Below are 16,898 nucleotides of genomic sequence, written 5' to 3'. Positions count from 1 at the left end.
TCCTCCGTGGGTTGCAGAGGCCCAGGGACTTGAGCCATCTTTCATTGCTTTCCCAGGTGCATTAGCAGGGAGCCGGATAGGAAGCATGGCAGCAGGGACTCAAACTGGTGCTCCCATGTGGGGTGCTAGCGCCCCGGGCGGCCTGTTAACCCCCTGCACCACACCACCAGCTCCTGGTTAACATTCTTGAGCCTACCGTTGTACAGACTAAGTTGAGCTCTGAGTTCCTGATCCCAGCTTCCTGCATTCTGTGACGCTAGTGGGGTGGTATGGACTGTGCTGACTTTATGGACCAAGTGCTGAAGTGCCTCAGGGACCACCAAGAATTGGCAGTGGCAGGGCCGGAGACGTCCTCTTTGTCCCTTCGGAGTTCCCTGGGCACAGGGCTTTGTCTTGATCTGCATCACAACCCTAGAGTCTATAAAACACGAGAGGCTTGGGTGCATCGCCACTCCAGTCTGTGCCGAGCGAGCGAGGTGTTATACAAATGACCTCACGATGCAGCTGCTCGCAAGTAAAGCACAGGTGGCTCTCTGTGCATTTCACTCAAACCACGGGCGGGTGCCTGGCTGGAGCTTGAAAACGTGTGAGGAAATCTTTGTCACAACACCCGAAGGTGAATTTTGGAGAACGGGGACAGGTTGATTTTAAACCCTTATGTATTATACCCAGATACGTTTGTCATACAAAGGCGAGGCCCCAGGCAAGTTAATAGCTTTCATTTTTGTATATATTTAGGGTAGTACAAAATTCACATCACAAATTTTTTTTTTTCATGCAAGGACTCTTCCTAGGTATTGCCAACCGCAGCTAACACTGAGACTATGCAAATCCAGAAATCGGGGTTAATTTTTGGCCTGCAGGTTCAGCAGGGTATGACAGATCAATGAAAAGAGACAAACAGCTGCCTTTTGAAGTTGATCCGCCAGAGTTATTTGGAAAGAAAGAAAAATTCAGCACCAACTGACTATTAAGCCAGAGCATTTGGAATCTCATTTCTATAGCTATTAAACCGTATAGGCACTAGCATTCCCAGAGCTGTCTGGGAGCCCCGTTCTTTGTTTTGTTTTCAATCCAGCTGAGCTCTCCCACTCGGGTTAAACATGTGAGACTTCCTCTCAGTGGGCCTCAGGCTCCAGGGTTCCAGCCACCTGAGAATGACATCTGTCTTCCTGTCACCAGGCCAGCTCCTGGGGATTTCCCCAGCCTTCTCCTGCTGCTGGCTGCTGCCCCAGGAAGAGCATCAGGTTCTCACGGCAGTCGGTGCCTCTCCTCCGCTCCCCGGTGAGAAACCCAAGCTTCGGAAGCCCAGCTTCTTCTGCAGTCGGATTTTTTGGTTTTGCTCCCTGCTCCCGCTGACGTCTTTGTGTGGTGCAGTGGCCGGGATCCCACGGCATTGACATGGCAACCAGGAAATCTGTCCTGGGAGGGTTGCCATGGTAACCGGGGGGGAGGGGCGGAGAAGGCCATTCTATCCCAGTGGGCTGTGTTCCTTCCCGGAAGCTGACAGAATGTTTAGGCACAGGTCATTCCGCAAACAACAGCAGCCGCAGCAGCAGCAGCAGTTCCCCGTGGGCCTCAGGACAGGGTCCGTGGTCTGTAGACGGGGAGGGCTGTGGACCAGATTGGCAAACTCTGCGAGGGGGTGGGGGTGCCGCCTCCTGCCTCAGCATGGGGGGCTGACCGGGCCTCTCCCGCCCGTCCTCTGTCCTCCGAGGGAAGTCTGTCCACTCAGGCGCCACCCCGAATTGCCCAATCCTCTCTGAGCTGCAAGCCTGCAGAGGAAGAGCGGGTGACCGGTGGGGCGACAGCCAAGGGGGAGTGGAGGCCCGGCCCTGTTCTTCTGGTAAGAGGAGCCCTGGCTGCGGAAGTGGGGCCCTTGGTGCTGTCCCCGGAGAAGCGGAAGTGCTTCCTGTCACATCAGCTCCGGGAGCTGAAGGTGGTCAGATTGCAGATCTAAAAACGGAAAGTCGTGTGAGGTTAACGGGTGTGCTTCTCTCCTACAGCCGCGGGCCCCAGGCTCCTTGGCAGGCCAGGACCTCTCCCTTCAGCCAGAGTGTGTTCCCTAACAGGCAGCAGGGACCCCAGAGCAGACCTAGCTCCTGCGTGTATTTGGTCTGACATTTGCAGTAGGTTAACAAGAGTTGATCACACTCCCAACGCAAGTTGAGAATGCCCTACATAAAGAATTAAAAAAAAAAAAAAAGTTTTCTCGTGGCAACATTCTGATAGGCCAGGAATGTGATTCTGTAACGTAGATTATAGTTTTTTAAAATGAGAAATAACCTTCATCTTACTTTTTTTTTTTAACTAGTGGATTGCTCTGACGCTGCAAGTGAGCATGGTCTTGACTTCCTACCCATCCCCCTATCAGCCCCCCCCCCCCCCATTTCCCTCTTAGCCCGTGGCCGCCCCACTCTTCATTCCCTGTGGAGGTTTCCTTACCCTCCTTCCCTCGGTCTGTTTCAGTCACGGGTTCCCACAGCCTTGGTTTCAAAGCATAGCCTGGATTCAGTTTCTTCTCACACCTTTACTGTCATCCTAGACTGAGCCACCATCTTTCCAAACCCTAAAACAAGCTCCCTGATTGGTCTCCCAGTGTCCATTGTCTCTGCCTACATTCTAGTCTCACCCCGTGGTTCAGACTGTTCTCCACTCCACCCTGCGACTATCCACCATACTCAGAATCCGGCCATGACACACAAAGGCCTACCTGCCATGGCCCGGACGGCTTCCCTACCTCAGACAAGAGTGTGCTCCTTAGGTGTGCACTCCGCCCCACCCACATTGGTCTCCCTACTATTGCTCTGGTGCTCCAAGCATCTGCCCATCTCAAGGTCTTTGCTGCTGCTCCAACACTCTTCCCTAGATGCTGCGGGACCTCCCTCCTTTACACATTTCCTCCCACTGTCTGTCGTATCCTTTCCTACAGGAGGACTTTAAAAAAAATTTATTTACCTGAGAGGCGTAGCTACAGAGAGGTCCTCCATCAACTAGTTTATTCCCCAAATCGTGACAACAGCTGGTCCTAAGCTGATCCGAAGCCAGGAGCCAGGAGCTGCTTCTGGGTCTCCCACGTGGGTGCAGGGGCCCAAGGACTTGGGTCATCTTCTACTGCTTTCCCAGGCCATAGCTGAGAGCGGGACAGGAAGTGGAGCAGCCAGGACTAGAACCAGCGCCCGTATAGCATGCTGCCACTGCAGGCAGAGGCTTTACCCATTATGCCACAGCACCAGCCTTGCCCAGTAGGTTTTTGAGGAAATAAACTGGGACCAGAGCAGAAAACTAAGGAATAAACCCACTAACCTCACTTTCTGCCCATTGACCAACCCAGATGAAAATCAGAGGCTAAGGGAGTTGGGGTGGTATAGTATCACGTATGCAAATTGTCTATTGTTGCATAACAAACTACTGTCAAAACATAGTGAGTTGAGAACAGTCAATACTCACTATCTCTTATAGTCTGTTAGTCAGGAATTTGGGAGGACTTTATCTTGTTTGTTTCCAGCCCTGGTCCCATTTGACACTGCATTCAGAACGTTAGGTATTTGAAGGCTTGTCTGGGTGGAAGATCCTTTTCCAAAGTAGCTCACTTATATGGCAGTGAACTTGGTGTTGATTGTTAGCAGGGGACCCAGGATACTCCACATGTGGACCTCTCCGTCAGGCTGCGTGAACATCCTCACAACATGACCCAAGAAAAGCTACAGTAGCTTTAGTGATCGAACCTTGACAATCGCACACCATCGCTTTAGCCATATTCTGCTTCTTGGTCAGGCAGATCAGTTCTGCAGCAATGTGGGAAGATACAACACAAGGGTGTAACAGCACGAGCCAAGAATAATTGAGGGTGAGTTTTGGGATACCGTGGGCACAGAGTAAAGCAAAGAAAAAAGAGAATGAATTGAAAAGTATGTGGGGAAGGGTAGAAATCAGAAACTAACCAGTGCTTTCTATCTTATTTTTTTATTTTATTTATTTTTAAGGCAGAAAACTAGACAGAGAAAAAGTTCTGTCATCTGCTTCTTGACTCACCAAATGACCACAATAGCTGGGGCTGGGTCAGGCAGGCTCCAGGAGCATGGAACTAAACCCAAGAATCCCCTGGGTGTTAGGGACTCAACCACTTGAGTCATCTCCACTGCCTCCCAGGGTCTGTATTAGCAGGAAGCTGGAATCAAGAGCAGAGCCAGGATCCAAACCCAGGGACTCTGATAGGGAGTTGGGTGCCACGTGCTGTAGTTCACCTGCCGTGCTAAACGCCCACTCCAGCCAGCATGCTTTCCTGCCTGCCCTGTTAAAACAGTGCACGTATTCCATCCACTCTGTTCCCCTTCACTCTTTGACTTCACATGGTTCTTTTAATGTTGCCTGACAAATATCTGACTGCTTGATTCTTTGATCCTCCCCTATCATATAAACTCCATGAAATAAGAGTCTTGTTCCATTTCACTTCCTGCTGGCATCTTGCAAGCTTCAGTAGATACTTGTGTATTTGAAAGTTAAATTACACGCAGCTTTAGAGAAAAGGTAAAGGCTTTCAAATGGTCAGCATAGTAATATCCCCATCTTTTTTCCACTTCGGAAAAGAATAACATGAGGATACTTCAAACAAGTTTATGGAACACTGGAATTAACAGATAATTTTACTTAAATGCAAAGAAGCTTTGAAATCCATGTATAACTTCATAATATTCATTTTCTGTGAATTTTGTGGAGACCCCAGACTGCTCAGCGAATGGGAGTTTTGCCCCTGGCAGCTTTGCAAGTGACACATTTGCCTCTTGGTCCTCTTTCCCTTATTGGCTTCTTTCCTTTCTTTTTTTTTTTTTTTTTTTTTTTTTTGCCATTCTTTTGAGTTTTTATTTTTGTTTGGATTTCCCCCCACCTTAATTTTAAAAGCAGATTTTCATATTTCTCCCTCTTAAAAAACAGAAGTTAATTAGATTGCCTTTTGTTTACGTGGCTCTCATTTGAGTTCTCTTTTCAGAGATCTTATGTTTCAGATGGCTCCCACGAGAAAAATAAACCCTTCTCTCCTAATCTTCTCCCTGATTTCTCCTCTTGTGTTTATTCCTGAAATCTCCCAGGGACACCCATGGAAATTTCTTGTCCTCTCTGACACATGAGGCTAAAAAGACTGTTGATCTATGGGGACAGCAAAAGAGAACAGAAGACAAGCTGAAAAGTCAGTCTTCTGGCCCCCTGGGAGGACTGTGGAACTCGGGGATGCAGTCTGTGCCCACTCTGGAGCCACAGACATGGCGTCATCCCAATCTAGTGATCATAAGAAGAGGCAGCATCCGGAACTTCAGCACCTGGCGGGAGTCTTCACATTCTAGTGTTTTAACCGCAAGGTGCGTTCAGGATCACGGGTACCAGAGTCAGCAGCTTAGGACTCTCATGAATATTAAACCTCACCATTGACTTATCCCAGGAGTAGCACGTTTCTGTTATTCTTGAGGAGTATGTTCATTCAACAAAGATGTAGTGAGTGCTTCCCATGCACTGGGCACCATCAGGACCCTTGCTTGTTAAGGTAAGTGCCCAGCTCCTGTCCTGGGAATTGAAGGCAGGAAAGATGTTTTATTTTTCCATCTTCTGATTGTCACAGATGGCGGGCCTTAGACTGTTATTCCAGAATAAAGTGGGAGTCCATCTTGCTCATAAATAGATTAAGCAAATCTATCCTTTCTAAGTAATGTCTTCTCTCGTCTTATTTTCTCTAGTGATACCTTCTTGACTCTAGCATCAGAAACTTCTTCCTCTCTTGCCTGTGTTATTTGTGGTGATTGCCACCACCTCCTTCAGGTGTAAAACCACTGATGTCTACAACCCTTCAATAAAGGTGAAGTAATGTATGCTTTCCATTGTTAAATCAAGTGCCAAATGTGTTCATGGGGTTTTAGTGGTGTTTTTTTGTTTTGTTTTGTTTTGTTTTCTAGTCATTTTAAGCACTTACTATTCAGTGAAGCCAAATCTTTCTGGAATTTTTAAAAAACTTTTTCTTTATTATTTAAAAGGCAGAGAGAGACAGGCAGACATCGTCCATCTGCTGGTTCATTCCCAAATATCCAAAAAACCTGGAGCTGGAACAGGCCAAAGCCAGGAGCTGGGAACTCAATCCAGGTCTCCCACATAAATGGCAGGGACCCAAGTCCTTCAGCCATCAACAGCTGCCTCCAAGGGTGCACATTAGCAGGAAGCTGGAGCTGGGAGTAGAGCTGGGACTTGAACTCTCTCTTTGATATGGGATGCATGTGTCACAGTGGCGTCTGAAGCCCTGCCCTGAAATCCACGCTGTCAGTGTAAAACCCTGTAGGTAGAAAGTCATGAGGAATCTGCAAACACATTGTAATAGTAAATACAGGATTTGGCTATGCTGTGTTTCAGTTTCAGGAGTCTGAGCTGGGAAAGAATCAAGGTTTTGAGCATGAAGCCCACTCTTTTCATTTGAAATTAAAACCATAACTGACATTTTAGAATTAACAAACTTGCTATACTAACAAGATACTACAGAGCTTCATTGATATTTTTTAAAATTACAAATAAACCCATAGGCCGGTGCTGTGGCTCACTAGGCTAATCCTCCGCCTGTGGCGCCGGCACACCAGGTTCTAGTCCCAGTTGGGACGCTGGTTCTGTCCCGGTTGCTCCTCTTCCAGTCCAGCTCTCTGCTGTGGCCCAGGAAGGCAGTGGAGGATGGCCCAAGTGCTTGGGTCCTGCACCCGCATGGGAGACCAGGGGGAAGCACCTGGCTCCTGGCTTGAGATTGGCGGTGCAGCGCGCCGGCCATAGCGGCCATTTTGGGGGTGAACCAATGGAAGGAAGACCATTCTCTCTCTCTCTCTCTCACTGTCTAACTCTGCCTATCAAATAAATAAATAAATAAAAATAAACCCACAGATACTTGACTTAGTCTTCTTCCCCAAATGAATTTCTGTGGCTCACTTGTCATGCCTCTGCTGTTCGTTGCGTAAGCACCAGATACTGATTCCACTCCTGCTCTGCCCTTTGCACCGGGCCCTGTGCAGGGCAGTGAGACACAGCACTGAGGAAGGCATTGCCTGTGAACACTAGGATCGCACATGTGGTGCAGGACAAAGGTGAACCTGCCGTGACACTACAGTGAGTTAAGAGCTATATCCAAGGTAACAAAGAGGTAATTTGTGGAGGGGGGGATCCCTAACCCAGGCATCTTCTTCTAGAAAACTGTACAAGTAAAAATAGAAATTTGCTGAGGAATCCTATTTGTACATTATCTCTGCCAAGAAAATAATATGAGACTTCCAAGTTTACTATAGACCACACAATCTTTCTCTGTTGAAATTTCCCCCTTGTAACCATAAAAGTAGTACTTAAAGAATGTTGAGTAACTTCTTACCAGCAACAATTCATTTTAGCAGCATTTCATGGGCGGTCGGATCACATTGCTGGAAAGGCACCTTCCAAGTCTACAGACGCACAAGCTGAGCAGTCAGTGACTCTACTTCCTTTTGAGACCATTCTGCATCCACAGGGACTTCATTACCCTCGAAGGAGGAAGCGGATTGGTCCTCCTAGCTTCATTTTGTTCCTTGGCCAGTGACTTAGGATCTTTGCCTTCGCAAAGTCAGAATCTCATTTCGCTCCTTGCTACATCCTCCTCTCATTTTCTGATGATGAAAGTGAGAATGTAGGGTAATATTTTGGGCAGGCTTGGTGGTGGTTTGCTCATGCACTTAGAATTTTGCTTGGTTTTATAAAGTGTATATTCTTATAGTGCCTAGAACTTTGTTCCATGGGGCCTAATTGTTTAGATTCGGCTGCGGTTAACAAACGTGTATGGGTGCATGCAAAGTGCTAAGCTCTGTGTAAGGGGCTGAATCTGCCCAGCCTTTGCTCCCAAGCATATTCAGCGTGGTTATCAGAGCCCGGGAGTCTGTGATAGGAGAGACACACCCACCAGCCAACATTTAACCTCCTCAACCCTTTTGCTTCTATTTCTGAAATTCTGTCATGGGAAATCCAAAACACAAACGTAGAGCAGGTTGGGGGAGGACCAAGGTCAAAAGCAAATCAATGGGAACCTTTGACGGAAGGGAAGTCAATAAAGATGCAGAGATAAAAGGCCTTCAGACATCTTCAAGTCCCTGGCTGTTTTTGCCAACCTATTTACTGTCAAAATAGATCACTCTCTCTGGTCTACATTTGGCACGGAAAAATGAAGTCTTGCCTTTCTGCCTTGCCTACAAATTACTGGAGTTGTTATTGTACAGCTTTTCTTTCAAGACGCTTCACAATGATTTATTTGGATGATATTAATCTCACTGATCCATATTCTCTAATTCTGACATCTTTTTAAAGGGTTGTTTTCCCAAGACCTCGCCAGTTCACAGTGTTCTGTAGCCTCTGTCATGTTTTGTTGCCGACTCCCTCTTCTTGATCTTGCTGCTTGTTTCCTGTTGTCCCTGCATTTCCAGAGTGATCTTCAGAGACTTTTTAGAGGGACAAGTTTTATTTAGCAGAATTGCTGTTTCTGTTTTTATGGTAATAATGCATTTGTTGTAAACTCTTCTGACCCTAGTCACTAGACGGTCTCCAGCTTCTGCTCGTAGGAGGAAGACTGGGGAACATTTTCTGCTAATGGGAAGACCAAACCTCCGCGGCATAGCAGGCAGTCCCCACTCAGGAAGCATGTGACCCTTTTTCTATGTGAGCCTGGGGAAGCTCCCCCAGGTACAGCTCTTTGCATCCGTATCCAGGCCTCTTTGGCTCTGTCTTGCCTGCTTCAGCTCTGATTCTGCCGCCTCCTCCATCTCCCCTGCCTTCTTTGCTCCTGTGTCTTCCCATGTCCAGTGTCCTCTTCAGCGAGACCTCAAGCTTCATGGTTACTGCCCTGCAGCCCTTCCCAGCTCCCATCCACCCCCTACCCCTTCACGCATCCCCACCCTCTCCCCAACAGCACTGGTGTTTATTTTCTCATGTGCTGTTAGGAAAACAGTCATCACTGATAACCTCCCAGGTTTGTTTGTGTATAAACACATTTGTGTACAGGTGTGGCATTTAGGTGACATCACAGAAGAATCTAGAGGGCTTTCTGTCCTTCTGCTTTGTCCCCTATTTGGTCCACTCAGGACACAGGGAAAAGAGAACTCATGGTTCTGACACTTTGTCTCTCTCAAGAAAAGTGGCCATCATTCTTCATATGACTTGTCCTGCTCACTGTTGTACTGGGCCATGAGGCGGAAATGGACATTGTTCCTTAGTGAAGGTCAGCCAGCTCCTCTCTCAAGAGAGATTGGTTTTGTCCTCCCCACTCCCTGACTCTCTTTTTACCAAATATGATTCTGTGCTCTTGGCTCCTAACTGCCAGGGTAGGCTCAGACATCCCAGAGGGAGGAGATGATCCTGTGACACACAGATCCTATCATGATTATCCCTTTTGGAGGAATTGTTTAGACAGACTCCTCTCCCCCTTTTATATGATGCAAGAAATGCCTGGAACTCTGTATTTTTCTGTGATAAAATAATAGTCCAATAGTTCACTTATTTATGGCACATCCATGAAGATATGCGCTGTATTGTCCATGCGTACGAGTGGACAGATTTGTCACCATATGAATTCACCTGCTTGTTCCCATGTCTCTTCTTCCTTCACCACAGCCCCCACGTGCTGGCTTTGCTGGCTGGGGTAAGGCTCTTTTCTGATAGAGCAAGATGTGAAAGGACAGAGAGAGAAAAGCCAACCCTATGACACGGGAGGGCGAGTAGGAAAGGCTAGCCATGGAAGGCAAGTGACAGATAGTAAAGAACCGTCTGGCCATGGGGCGAGGGAGGGAGGGAGAACAGTACTGTATGGAGATGACAGAAAGTTTGGGGATTTGGCATATGGGAGGCTCTGGGACAGCTGTGAGGTGACAAAGACTGGGGAGTAGAGAACAGGATGTGAGAAGCGTTTCTGGCTTGTAAACCAGTTGCTTTACAGTTCCTGCAGAGATACAAGTAGAGAATATCTTCTCTGGTTTGCATTTCTCATTTTTTACAATCACTCTTTTTGGGGCCGGCCTGTGCTTTCCTCATAAGCGATGCAGCCCAGAAATGGAACCAGAACTGCCCGAGAAGCCTTCAGAGTTACCGATGAAGCACTCAGTGTTGATGTGCATGTTCTGTTGTTCTCTGCGGACAATTTGCAGAAAATAGAGGGATGGTCATGTTTTGCCCCATGACCAACTTCCTATTTCGGAGACTTCCTTGTTTTCCCCTCCCCGGGCACCCAAAGGAATACAAAAGCAATTCTGGAATTGCTGCCAATGATGCCTTTTCATTCTACCAATTTGTAATCAATCTCTTTGCTAGCTGCTAGGTTAGTTATGCAAGCACAAGCAGAGCTGAAAAGCATGTGGTCTTAACCCTAAGTGGCCTGAATATTCATGAGTGAGGTGAACAAACTACACATCCTGAAAGCAATGCAAACAGTGCTGAGATGGAGAGGCCAGTCATGTTCACTCCCAGAGGAAGACGCACCAACTCTGCTTACATAGGGAAGACCTCTGAGAAAAGCTGCGATGAAAGTAGGGGTTTACCAGCAGACAAAATGGACGAAGCACTAAGAGCCTCTGGCAACAGGAATAGCATGCATCCAAGTGCAGAGGAAGGAGCACAGTTGCTTCAGGAACCTGCTCTGGAGCTGTATGTGGGGTTGCAACAAGCAGTGTGGTTGAAATGTAGACAGGCGACATCACTGAACGCCCTGTATGTCAAGCAGGGGAATTCAGGAATTCAGGCTTTTTCCTGTGAGCAAAAGTGAAGAGAGATCCAGAGGAACTGCTAACAGGGCCGTGATAGGATCAACTCTTTGCTTTAGAAAGATGCTGGTGTTGAGGTCAAGCTGGGAGGGAGCCTGCAGCTAGGGGAACAGAACACTGCAGAACGTTGCAGTCACACAAGAGAAAGCAAAGCGTGTCCGAAATAAGCCAGCGGGAAGGGAGAGGGAAAGGCAAGGTTTGGGCAGAGAGAGAGCTCAGAGGAGGGAGTGAAAAGGTGAGAAACTTAGATCAAGGCAACAAAGATAAAAAGTTCTGGGGTTGTTGTTATATTTCTCTGTAGGCAACTGGTTAGGGTTCTTTGTTCAATGACATGGCCAATATGGAAAGAGCAGTAGCGTTTTAATGAGCATAATGCATGTAACTTGAAGAATATTTAACGTATGACCTCCAGGGAAGAGCTAGCTAGGATGCTCCGTTAGGCAGGACAGACCTCAGGCCATAGTCACGTTCTCTTCACGCTCTTCATGCCTTTGTCAGGTGGGCCTAAGAAGTAGACGAAGGCATTGATGTCTGAAAGTAGGGCCCTCGGTGCATGCTGTTTTACAGGCTTTGGTTTTCCACACGGATGAACTGCATCTAGGATGGGCTCGTGTTGACCAGTGGATGGATGCACTGTTCATGGCACATTGTGAGGCCGTCATTTCTCCTAAGGCGTGAACACTCTGCCCTTGGAATGAGTCCTTTCCCTGCTTGTGTTGAGATCTCTAAACAGGATTAATCTTCTGCCCTGGCCAGTCTGCAACCCACACTTTACTTTTCTCTCCTTAAAAAGAGGCTATTAGGACCTATTGAAAGCAATGAGGTGAAGGACAGGAAGGGGAAGATCTTAAAATCTGGTTTTTAGGGGCCAGCACATGTGGCCTAGCGAGTTAAACTACCACCTGTGATGCTGGTGTGCTGGTTCATGTCCCAGCTGCTCCACTTCCAAGCCAGCTCCTTAGTAGTGAACCTGGGAAAGCAGCAGCAGATGGCCAAAGTGCTAGGGCCGCTGCAGCCACGTGGCAAAACTGAATGAAGCTCCTGCTTTGGCCTGGCTCAGTCCTGGCCATTGAGGCTATCTGGGGACTAAACCAGTGGATGGAAGGCCTGTCTGTGTCTCTCCCTTTCTCTGTCTCTGTCTTTTAAATATTTTAAAAAAAAATTTTGGTTTTTAGGCCGGCGCCGTGGCTTAACAGGCTAATCATCCACCTTGCGGCGCCGGCACACTGGGTTCTAGTCCCGGTTGGGGCGCGGATTCTGTCCCGGTTGCCCCTCTTCCAGGCCAGCTCTCTGCTATGGCCCGGGAGTGCAGTGGAGGATGGCCCAAGTCCTTGGGCCCTGCACCCCATGGGAGACCAGGAGAAGCACCTGGCTGCTGGCTTCGGATCAGCGAGATGCGCCAGCCGCAGCGGCCATTGGAGGGTGAACCAACGGCAAAAAGGAAGACCTTTCTCTCTCTCTCTCTCTCTCTCACTATCCACTCTGCCTGTCAAAAAAAAAAAAAATTAGTTTTTAGCTTAGAAAAGAGTTTGACCAGGTTGACCTACTATGAACTTTGTATGGGCCAGAGATGGAACAACCCATGAGAAAACAGCAAACCAAATGCATAGCAATTTTACTGTTTGAAAGAAGTTTTCTCCTACAAATACCAGTGTTGTGAGGGAGAGAGAGAAATACTTTTATTATTATTATTATTTTTTTGACAGGCAGAGTGGACAGTGAGAGAGAGACAGAGAGAAAGGTCTTCCTTTTCCGTTGGTTCACCCCCCAATGGCTGCTGCAGCCGGCGTGCTGTGGCTGGCGCACCACGCTGATCCAAAGCCAGGAGCCAGGTGCTTCTCCTGGTCTCCCATGCAGGTGCAGGGCCCAAGCACTTGGGCCATCCTCCACTGCCTTCCTGGGCCACAGCAGAGAGCTGCACTGGAAGAGGGGCAACCGGGACAGAATCTGGCGCCCCAACGGGGACTAGAACCCCGGGGTGCTGGCGCCATAGGTGGAGGATTAGCCTAGTGAGCCATGGCGCTGGCCGAGAAATACTTATTTAAAAACCTGTTTGAATCAGAGTTAATGCTTAAATCCATTGCTCTAAAATGAACCAAAGACTTGTTTCTGTAATCTTTCCACCGACCTGTAATAACATACTTGTCATTTTTCATAGGCTTATCATCTAAGCTTACACTTACAGTCTCCCAGTAACCTTTGGCACCAGCGTTCCTGCTTAGGGGGGTAATTCACATAACACTGGATCTAGACCCAGGCTGCTCCCACTTCTGCAGAGTGTTTCAAAGATAGAACTCTCCTTTGTGATCTTAAACTAAGTCATTTTGTAGTTTTTGTATGTTAGTGAGTGGACATCAGAGTCCTTTTGATGACAGATTCCTAGAAAAAGATAAGCAAACTCTATATTTGGAATGTCACATCAAAACAAGGGGTGTCCTGGGACGGCCCCAGAACACAGCCTCGAAACGAAATTTGTACCTGCCACTTCCTGTGCTGGGGCCCCAAGGTGTGTCAGGAAGACTGACACGGTCAGGGATCTTGCATCAGCCCTAGATTTCTGTTTCCTGTTCCCTTACCTGCTGGTGGATCAAGGCAAGACAAGCTTACAAAGGTGGAGTGGCAGAATTAACTTGGTTCCCCTGGGACCTTAGGATTCAGACACTGATCTCCAGGAAGGGTCTGTTACCAGTGTTGCCTCCTCTCCAGAACAAGGCTCCCCTGCCCCAGTCCCGTGTTTCACCAAAGCATGTGTTAGTACTGAAGGAGTGACTCACAGGTGACTAAGTTGTTCCCAAGACCATGAGGGCTGAGTCCTGAATGTGCACACTTTCCACGGGGAGTGGGAAAATCAGCCATGATCCTGGAGAGGCCGCCCAGGACTCGGATCGCTTGCCCTGTCTGACTGTCTCTCTCTAAAAGATTTATTTTTTTAGTAGAAAGTCAGAATGACAGAGTGTGTGAGAGAATTCTTCCATCCCCTTGTTCACCCCCCAGATGGCCACAACAGCAAGGGATGGGCCAGGCTGAAGCCAGGAGCCCAGGAATTCCATCCGGGTCTCCGACATGGGGAGCAGGTACTCAAGTACTTGGGCCATCATCCACTGCGCCTCAGGCATATTAGGCAGGAAGCTGGATCTGAAGCAGAGTGGCAGGGACTTAAACCAGCACCGATACGGGATGCAGGCATTGCAAGTGGCACACAAACACCCATCTATGCCTGCTGTCTCTGAGCCTCAGTGTGCTCTGAAAATAATAAGGGCTTTGATGTGTTGACTACTGCATGTTTTCCCAGAATAATCATTAGCATTTTGTGTCCGTTCCTCAGATTTTTGGGGTGGGCATCGTGGTACAGTAGGTTAAGCTGCCATTTGGGCCACCTCCATCCTCTATCAGAGTGTCTGGTTTGGGTTCTTGTCTCCATTCTGATCCAGCTTCCTGCTAAAGTGCACCCTGGGAGACAGCAGATGATGGCTCAAGTATTTGGGTCCCTGCCACCCACATAGGAGACTTGGATGGAGTTCCTGGCTCTTAGCTTCAACCTGGCACAGCCCTGGCTGTGCCAGGCATTTGGAGAGTGAACCCAAGATGAAACACATCTCTCTCTCTTTCCTTCTCTGTCTCTCTCTGTCACTACCTTTCAAATAAATATGTAAATCTTCAAAAATAGCCCTCAGGTGTCCCCTGTGGGAGATGATCAGAGTCCTGTCCATGTTGCCGATGAGGAAACTGAGGCACTAGGTAAATAATTTGTCCAAGTTCACAAAGTCAGCTTGGATGCAAACTCTGGCGGGCGGAGTCCCTGCAGACTCTACCCTCATCCGTGACATTGCACTGCCTCCTAAGGGAGGGATCTCGAAGGTCCTGAGGAGCTTGCATCCCTTCTAGTGTTTTGGGGTGGGGAGGGGTATTTGTTTCTGGGCTGGGAACTCAGCGCCGCCTCACTCCTTCCCTTCTGGGTGAATCTCGTAGGAACCCTTCTTCCCTGTTGTACTAGAGGTAGCTCTGCGTGATTTGGTTCTGCTCCTGAGCCCCACTTGAATATGTCTCAGAGCATGTGGGTTAAGTAGGAGCTCAGTGGTAGCGGGACTGTGGAGCAGGGAAGCCTCCGGAAGGCTGGCCCCCAAGGAAAGTGCTGCAGTAAGAAGCTGCCAGCTGCCAGCTCGCTGAGTCCACAGGAAGAGCCCCGGAGGCTGGTGCTGAGTCTCAGGGCAGAGCCAGACGAGGGGCTGTGCGGCAGCAGCAGCAGCAGCGAAAATAAGAAGTCAAGTTCAGGCTGAGAGCGCAGCCTGTGTGCCAGCAAGGGGGGCCCCCAAGGCAGTGCACTGAAGCTATGGGGAGGTGAGGGCGGGCAGACTTGGGGGACCGGCAAGAACAGCCAGCCCCAGAGGGAGTGGGAACAAAGAGGGGAGTGGGAATAAACAGTCAGGTTGCCACCGGAGTGAAGCCTGAAATGGAAAGAGAACGAAAGCAAGAAAGCGGCGACCAGCTACCCAGAAGAGGAGGAAGTGGGAGATGCACTGCTTCCTGTAGAAAGAACGATGATTGAAGACAAAGCTGGGTGGGGACTAGTCCCAGGGCTGCAGCCGCTGCTGCTACACACGCACTCACACACACACAACGCTGCTGCCGCGCCGCGCCGCGCGCCGCCGTGGGCAACTCCTACTACTGCTGGGCTGGGCTGGGCTGGGCTGGGCAGGGCTGGGCTGGGCGGGTGTGCTGAGCTCAAGCTCGCCTGCAAGAGCAGCTCCAAAAGCCGCCGTCGTCCACCGAGCCCCGGCAGCCAAGGTAAGGGAAACATTCTCGGGGTTTTCTCTCTTTAATTGAGAAAAATCGTCCTCGCCTGTGGATTTTGAAGGGAAGGGGAGGACGTTGCTTTAGGTTTGGGGGAGATGATTTATCAGGGGTTCTTTGCCTCGGGCTTTGAGAATGACCACATTTATGACACATTGGCTTAAAAAAAAGTCATCAGCCAGACCTTTCTTCTGGTGAGCTGCCAAGAAAACACGGTAAATATAACAGGAGGTTTGCACAGTTCTCTTGGAAGAAAGGCAGGGTTGAGTTGAAATTAACTGGGGCTGGGAAGCTGTGGTGTGTTCCTCTGAGCCCTGCTGGCCCCTTGTTTGAGGGGTGTAAGTGGTGGAAAACGTTGATCTCATTTTTTTTTTTTTTTTTTTTTAGTATTGCATGGGGATGTCTTCTGTTTTGCAACACAATGGTTGTGGTTTGGCTTCAGCGGGGATAGATCCTTTTGTACTCAGATGTCGCCAACAAAGGCTGGAATTGCATATGTGAGAGGCAGTATTTACCATTAAAAAGGGGTGTCTTCCTCCCTCAGTTCTCCGCTGCCTCAGAGCCCAAAGTTGCATCCTTCCTCCAAGCTACGGAGAGGGTTGAAAGGAAGGGAGCTTGGCCAGATTCAGCCAGGGCTGTGTTGACGGATTTTTTATGTATGCGGATTCTGTGTCTAATTCAGAGCAGCTGTTAGCCTGAGGAAGGGACGAAACACAAAACGTGCACCTGGGTTCTGTCCTTACCTGTGTGTGCTGGAGACGGACTGCAGCAATGAAATGGTTTTTAGGGTTCAGTTGTCTTGAGCGATGAATGCTAAGGGCCTGGGACCGGGACTAATTCTTGTTTATGAATGATCCCTAAAAGTGCAGTCAGTAGTTCTAACGGATTCGCACTGAGGTGGTGAGATTTGGCAGGACACGTAGGAGAAAGAGTTAGTAAAGCCTTAGTGGAGTATGATTTTAAAAATTCAGCTTTGTATGTCCACCAGCAAGTGTGGTTAAGCGGTAGACTGCCTTTGGTCCAAGGTGTTGGAAGAAGACAATTTTTCAAAAAAGAGAAGGCACTGCTTATAGTGGAATGAGAATATCAAACATGGCACATTTGGGTACTCTCGAATTCTAGAAATAGAGATTTTGGAACACCCCATGGGCTCCTTGAGACTGTATGTATCTGGCTTGTGTCTCATCACCATTCTGAGTTGTGAAGAACTGTACGGTTTTTTTTAAATGTCTTCTTTATGCAGTTGATTTTGCAGAACTGGGAAAACAATGCTGTGTACATTGAAATAAATCTGTACCATGTCCAAAAGACCTGCTACTG

At 48.5% G+C, this 16,898-nt stretch overlaps 1 protein-coding gene across 4 annotated transcripts in view; it reads left to right on the top strand.

Moving 5' to 3' along the window:
• The first annotated feature begins 1,760 nt into the window (after positions 1 to 1,760).
• GNG2 (G protein subunit gamma 2) overlaps positions 1,761 to 16,898 on the top strand; it is a 136,780-nt gene continuing 121,642 nt past the window's right edge. The window contains exon 1 of one of the 4 annotated variants that reach the window (XM_062205135.1): positions 1,761 to 1,846. The gene's annotated coding sequence lies outside the window, so the exon portion shown is untranslated. Of the gene's footprint in view, positions 1,847 to 1,886; positions 1,988 to 7,127; positions 7,152 to 15,465; positions 15,573 to 16,898 lie in introns of those variants that run through there. The other 3 variants (XM_062205134.1, XM_062205136.1, XM_062205132.1) reach the window with 3 other exon arrangements.

The sequence above is a fragment of the Lepus europaeus genome, chromosome 11, assembly GCF_033115175.1.
Source record: "Lepus europaeus isolate LE1 chromosome 11, mLepTim1.pri, whole genome shotgun sequence".
Lineage (NCBI taxonomy): Eukaryota > Metazoa > Chordata > Mammalia > Lagomorpha > Leporidae > Lepus > Lepus europaeus.
The sequence above is the reverse complement of the archived record's forward strand: the minus strand, read 5'-3'. Positions and strand labels throughout refer to the sequence as shown.